Source organism: Erinaceus europaeus, chromosome 17, assembly GCF_950295315.1.
Source record: "Erinaceus europaeus chromosome 17, mEriEur2.1, whole genome shotgun sequence".
Lineage (NCBI taxonomy): Eukaryota > Metazoa > Chordata > Mammalia > Eulipotyphla > Erinaceidae > Erinaceus > Erinaceus europaeus.
Genome location: NC_080178.1, coordinates 65,473,611 through 65,479,309, shown reverse-complemented (window position 1 = coordinate 65,479,309; position 5,699 = coordinate 65,473,611). Strand labels below are relative to the sequence as shown.

At 49.8% G+C, this 5,699-nt stretch overlaps 1 pseudogene; it reads left to right on the top strand.

Annotated features, from left to right (window-relative positions):
* The first annotated feature begins 681 nt into the window (after positions 1-681).
* On the top strand, positions 682-1,628 carry LOC103117491 (olfactory receptor 52P1-like; annotated as a pseudogene).
* Positions 1,629-5,699: the final 4,071 nt, after the last annotated feature.

Sequence of the window (5,699 nt, the reverse complement as noted above, 5' to 3'; positions counted from 1 at the left end):
TACATGTTACCATGTGCAAGGACCCAGATTTGAGCTCCCACTCCCCACCTCCAGGGGAGATGATTCACGAACGGTGAAGCAGATCTGTAGTTGTCTGTCTCTCTCCCTCTCTATTGCCCCTTCCCTTCTTACTTCGTGCTTTTCTATCAAATAAAAGGGGGGGAGAGTTCCACCAGGAGCAGTAGATATGTCATGTAGGCTTTGAGCTCCAGCAATAATCCTGGAGGCAATAAAAAAATGTTTAAATATAGTTAGTGGATGAACTGTCTGAAAGAGACTAAGAAGAAGAACTTATCCCTAGATAGAGATCAGAAGAAATCAGCTGTAAAATCTAGGCAAGTGGAGGCTCACAGACAGACGAAAACTGAGTCTCTAATCCCTTATCTTCATGGTAGAGTGAATTCTACGTCCTGTCTCCTCCCAGCCCCCAGCCTAGACGTCATTATTCCAGACATAAGTACAAAGCAGTTTCTTTGCTGCCTATAACACTGGTCCCACCTTGCAGTATTCCCAGGTGCTCTACAATCTTCTCCTGCTGGAAGGTGTTATGAAATCCAACTCTGATGTTGGCCACTGCCATTTCAATGTCAGCCACACCAAAAAGAGGAATCTAAGTTGCTTCCTTCCTAGGCCTCAGAGCAAGGAGGTAAGCTCTGCACAGAGCCCCATCTTGCCTCGACCATGCAGTTCATCAACTATAGCCACCAGAACCCAGCTTCCTTTCTGCTCATAGGAATCCCCAGCCTGGAGGCCTCGCACTTCTGGATTGCCTTCCCCTTCTGCTCTATGTATGCCCTAGCAGTTCTCGGCAACATGGCGGTGTTCCTGGTGGTGCAGGCAGACCCTGCGCTGCACCAGCCCATGTACCTGTTCCTGTACATACTGTCCACGATCGACCTGCTACTCTGTACCTCCACCGGGCCTAAGCTGCTGGCAGTCTTCTGGGCCAACGCTGCCGAGATCACCTTCGAGGCCTGTGCCACCCAGATGTTCTTTATCCACGGCTTTTCGGCTGTGGAGTCTGGGATCCTGCTGGCAATGGCTTTCGACCGTTACCTGGCCATCTGCTGGCCTCTGCACTACGGGTCTCTGCTGCCCCCAGAGGCAGTGGGCAAGCTGGGGGCTGCCGCCGTGTTCCGTGGCCTGGGGCTCATGACCCCACTCACCTGCCTGCTGGCCAGGCTGAGTTACTGCAGTGGGGTGGTGGCTCACTCCTACTGCGAGCACATGGCTGTGGTGAAGCTAGCCTGTGGGGGCACACGGCCCAACAACATCGACAGCATCACGGCCGCCACACTGGTGGTGGGCACTGACTCCATCTGCATCGCCATCTCCTACACCTTCATCCTCCGGGCCGTGTTGGGGCTGTCCTCCAAGGAGGCCCGTGCCAAGACCTTTTGCACCTGTGGCTCCCACCTGGGGTCATCCTGCTCTTCTACACGCCCGGACTTTTCTCCTTCTACACGCAGCGCTTCGGCCAGCACGTGCCCCGGCACATCCACATCCTCCTGGCTGACCTCTGCCTTGTGGTGCCCCCCATGCTCAACCCCATCATCTACGGCATGAAAACCAAGCAGATCAGGGACGGGGCCCTCCGGCTGCTGAAGAGGGGCGCCGTGCAATTCTAAGCTCTTCCACGTCCACCCCAGGACACTGCTTTACTCCTCTCGGTCACTGGGCAACTGGCAGGACCCCTGGGGCTCCCCAGCCTGGTGGGGAGGCAGAAACCCACACTTGGTGTAGTGTCCTTACTTTGCTAAGGAGGCTTAGCACAAGTTGGATGGAAGGATGGTCAGTTTGCTACCTGAGATGTCTGTATGGTTACAGATATTGGGGGGGGGGGGTGCTGTCTAGCATGGTTATTAAATTGATGGTGGCTTCCCAGGAAGGCTTATTCCACTGTCAGACGTGACCCCCCACCTTCCAGGAGCTCCCTGATGGCAAGGAGGAACTGTGACCACCACACCACACCCACAGTCAGGGCTCCCTGCAGACAGGGAAGGAAAAGCTGCTCCCCCAGTGAGCTGTAAGTCTGAGAGGAGAAACACCTAGAGCATAAAAACTGTATTTGTGCTATGGAATAAGCAAAGAACAAAAGTCTAGGGACAGGGGCTTGAACCCAGGTCCTTTTACATTGTTATGTGTACTTCTTCTTCATCTAGCGTTTGCCCTTCTTCCGTAGCCAGTCAACAGCGTCAGGTTGAGCCTGATGTAAAGTTTCGAGACCTCCTTTGAATCTGGAGAGGTGGCAGTCGTTGACTATGTGGGTCATAGTCTGTGTGGAGCCGCAGGGGCAGTCCGGGTCATCTCTGGCTCCCCAGCGAAGGAACATAGCGGTGCACCGGCCATGGCCTGTTCGATAGCGATTGAGGAGGGCCCAATCATAACGTGCTAGGTCAAAGCCGGGTTGCCGCTTGCAGGGGTCTGTGATGAGGTGTTTGTTCTTTACCTCAGCTGACTGCCAACTCTGTTTCCAAGAGTCTGGAACAGAGAAGTCCGGTCGAGCGTAGACGTGGGAAATGAACTTAGATGATGCCGCATCACAACGAATATCTGGCGGGGCGATGTTGCTAAGAACTGGCAGCCATGGAACCGGGGTGGAATGGATGGTTCCAGAAATTATCCTCGTGGAGGAATATAATTTGGAATCGACCAAGTGGACATGGGGGCTACGGAACCATACTGGGGCACAGTATTCTGCAGTGGAATAGCATAATGCCAGAGATGATGATTGTAGTGTGGAAGCGCTCACGCCCCATGAGGAGCTGGCCAGTCTTGCAATGATGTTATTCCTCGCACCCACCTTTGCTGCAGTTTTTATGAGATGTTTGTGAAATGACAGAGTGCGATCAAGAGTAACGCCAAGATAGACTGGCTTGGCTTCATGCCGGATTCTCGTATCGCCAAGCTGCACATTAAGCTCACGTGAGGCCGAGGCATGGTGTAGATGGAAAACAGATGATACCGTTTTTCAGTGCTAGGGATTAGTCGCCATTTTTTACAGTAATCAGATATCAGAGACATGTCTTTCGTGAGTGTTTCCTCGAGGATGTCAAACTTGGATGCCTGAGTTGCACAGCAGATGTCATCGGCGTAGATGAACTTCCTTGAAGAAGTTTCTGGGAGAGGCTTGGCTGTTGGCTGTGCTAATCCAGCACAGGTCAGGCGACGAGTCTTTATTCCATCTAGCACTGTGAAAAGAGCCTGGCTGTTTGAGATCGTATTGATGTAAATATTAAATAGCATAGGAGCCAGAACAGAGCCCTGGGGGAGGCCACTTGAGACAAGTCTCTATCTGCTAGACTTGTCACCCAGATGCACCCAGAATCTTCTGTTTTGGAGAAGAAACGATATAGTGTTGGCCACCCATGGAGGAAGGCATCTTGAGATCTTGACTAGGAGACCACGGTGCCAGACCGTGTCATAGGCTGCTGTGAGATCAACAAAGACAGCACCCGTCTTTAAATTCTTCTGGAATCCATTTTCAATGTAAGTTGAGAGGGCCAGGGCTTGTTCGCAGGTAGATCTTCCTGGGCGGAAACCAGCTTGGGCGGGTAATAGGAATTTCTCTGTAAGAGGAGAAATTCGTGACAGAAGCAGCCTCTCAAGGAGTTTGTAACACACGGAGAGGAGAGAAATTGGTCTATAGCTGGCGGCCAGTGTTGGGTCTTTCTTTGGTTTCAAAACTGCAATTATCTTTGCACAACGCCAAATTTTGGGCATAGATTCAGATTCCAAGATGTGGGACAGAAATGAAGTGAGCCACTTCTTTGCCGCGGGGTTAAGAATGAGTTCTGGGGTGATGTTATCATAGCCAGCAGCCGTTCCCGGTTTAACCCTCTTCAAAGCATCTTCCAGTTCAGACAGTGTAAAGGGAGAGAGTTTTGGAGATGTACAAGATAAACGGACGTGGGATGACCACTCATGGGAAATTTCTCTTTTCCAGACTGGGTCGATCTTAGCACGTCCAACTTGAGTTAGGTGACTGGCCACTGAGTTTGGAGATACGGGAGGATGGGAGACGGGAGGGGGTTGGCTACCGGCACCCAGACTATGAAGAAGCTTCCAGGCCTTCCTACTTGAGTGGGTGAAGTTCAGACTTTCCATGAGTTGTTGCCAGCGGACTTGGCGTGCTGCATCCAGGGAGGCAATGAGATGGTCAGCCATATCTGGGTCGCCCGACTCATCATACTGCTTTAGTAGTTGCTTGCATTCAGCATCAAGACAGGGCGTATAGTTAGCACATCCCCCACGAGGAATGGCTTGGGAAGCTGCTTTGAAGATAGCTTGGCAGAGCGCCTGTAGGAATCTTCAGAGGGGATAGAGTTAATTGGAATTGCAGGAATAGATATGTTGGTGAGATCACTGAACAGATGCCAGTTTGCTTTCCGAAAGTTCCATCTTAGTTTCTCCGAGCACAGAATCAGTGGGAGCTGGAGACCAATGTGGATGATAGCTGGGCGGTGATGACTGTGCGGGAAGATCTTGAGAACGTGTCTCGTAGCGGGAAAGGCTTGGCTGTTGGCTGTGCTAATCCAGCACAGGTCGGGCGACGAGTCTTTATTCCATCTAGCACTGTGAAAAGAGCCTGGCTGTTTGGGATCGTATAATAGGAAGAGGTCATTCGCTGAAGCCCAGTCAGCTAAGATAGAGCCGTCAGCACGAGTGGAGGAATATCCCCAGTCTTGGTAATGACTATTAAAGTCTCCAACGTAAACGGCTGGGTGATTCGGGCTAGGCAGGACCTCGTTATCCCATGAGGCACTGGGAGGCTTATATACGTTGACGAGCTGAATAGTTCCAATAGTAATGGAGTCATAGAAGGTCGAAGAGGCCGTATGGTAAACATCTGCAAGACACGATTTGGCGTAGATGGCTCGGCCGTGTTTAGGATGGAGATTATAGCATATTAAATCTAATCCACTGATGGTGAATCGAGCAGCTTCATCGACTGCTATATGTGTTTCTTGTAGGCAAATAACATCTGCCTGAAGCTGTATCGCCAATTGACCAATAAGAACGCGTTTGGCAAAGGACAGCCCCTCAACATTAAGTTGGAGGACTCAAAGAGCAGGGCCAACAGCTTGAAAGCTGTCAGGAGCTGCTTGTTGCTGGCTTTGAAAGTGACTGGGATCCATGTGGATTCAGTTGGCTAGGAAGGATCGTCAGTTTCTCCAATGAATGGGTACTCACGAGATGCACCACGGGAAGGTCAATCCAATGCAACCCGTTATGTGTACTCAAGCAGATAGTCACCAGGCCCTACCAATACATTTTCTTAACTTTTTAATAAGTCTTAAAATGAAAAAATAAGTTCTCCCACACCATACTTCCACAGTGGTTCTAGCTGTCTGTTTTTTTATTCTAAAATAGCATGTGTAGATGAACGCAATTTAATCTCTACAAAAATTATTGCCAACACTTGTGACTATAGTTTCTTTGATTTTTATGGGACTGGTTAGTGACCTCCAGCACAACATTTCTGCTCTTAGGAAGAAAATTTGCAATGTTTTAGGATACCCCTCACCAATTACTGCATGTTTTATCCAAATGGTGTTAAGCTTGGTCAAATTTAATATATCCTTATTATCTTGGATAATCTACTTTTTTGAGGTAGGGACCTAGATGGGTTTTTTTTTTTTTTTAGTTTGGATTGTTTCACAGTTGACAGTAAATACAGTAGTTTGTAAATGCACATT